Genomic DNA, 278 nt, shown 5'->3' with positions numbered 1-278 from the left:
AAGGTGCTAGAGGAAGTTCAAGCTACAACGAAAGTCTTAGCCCAAACCAAGGCTCCAGGATTGATAAAATACCAATTGAAATGTTTCAACAAGCCGATGAAGCACTAAAAAGCTTCCTAAGCCAGGAAGTTTGGAAGTCAGCTACTTGGCCAACTGACTGGGAGAGGTCCATATCTGTATCCATTCCAAGGAAAGATGACCCAGTATAAGGCTTAAAGTACAGAACAATATCATCAATATCACAAGCAAGTAAATTTCTGCTCATCATCATCCAGCAC

Source organism: Echinops telfairi, unplaced genomic scaffold, assembly GCF_000313985.2.
Source record: "Echinops telfairi isolate 266 unplaced genomic scaffold, ASM31398v2 ScPeMD7_9;HRSCAF=40, whole genome shotgun sequence".
Classification (NCBI taxonomy): domain Eukaryota; kingdom Metazoa; phylum Chordata; class Mammalia; order Afrosoricida; family Tenrecidae; genus Echinops; species Echinops telfairi.
This window is presented reverse-complemented; position numbering follows the sequence as displayed.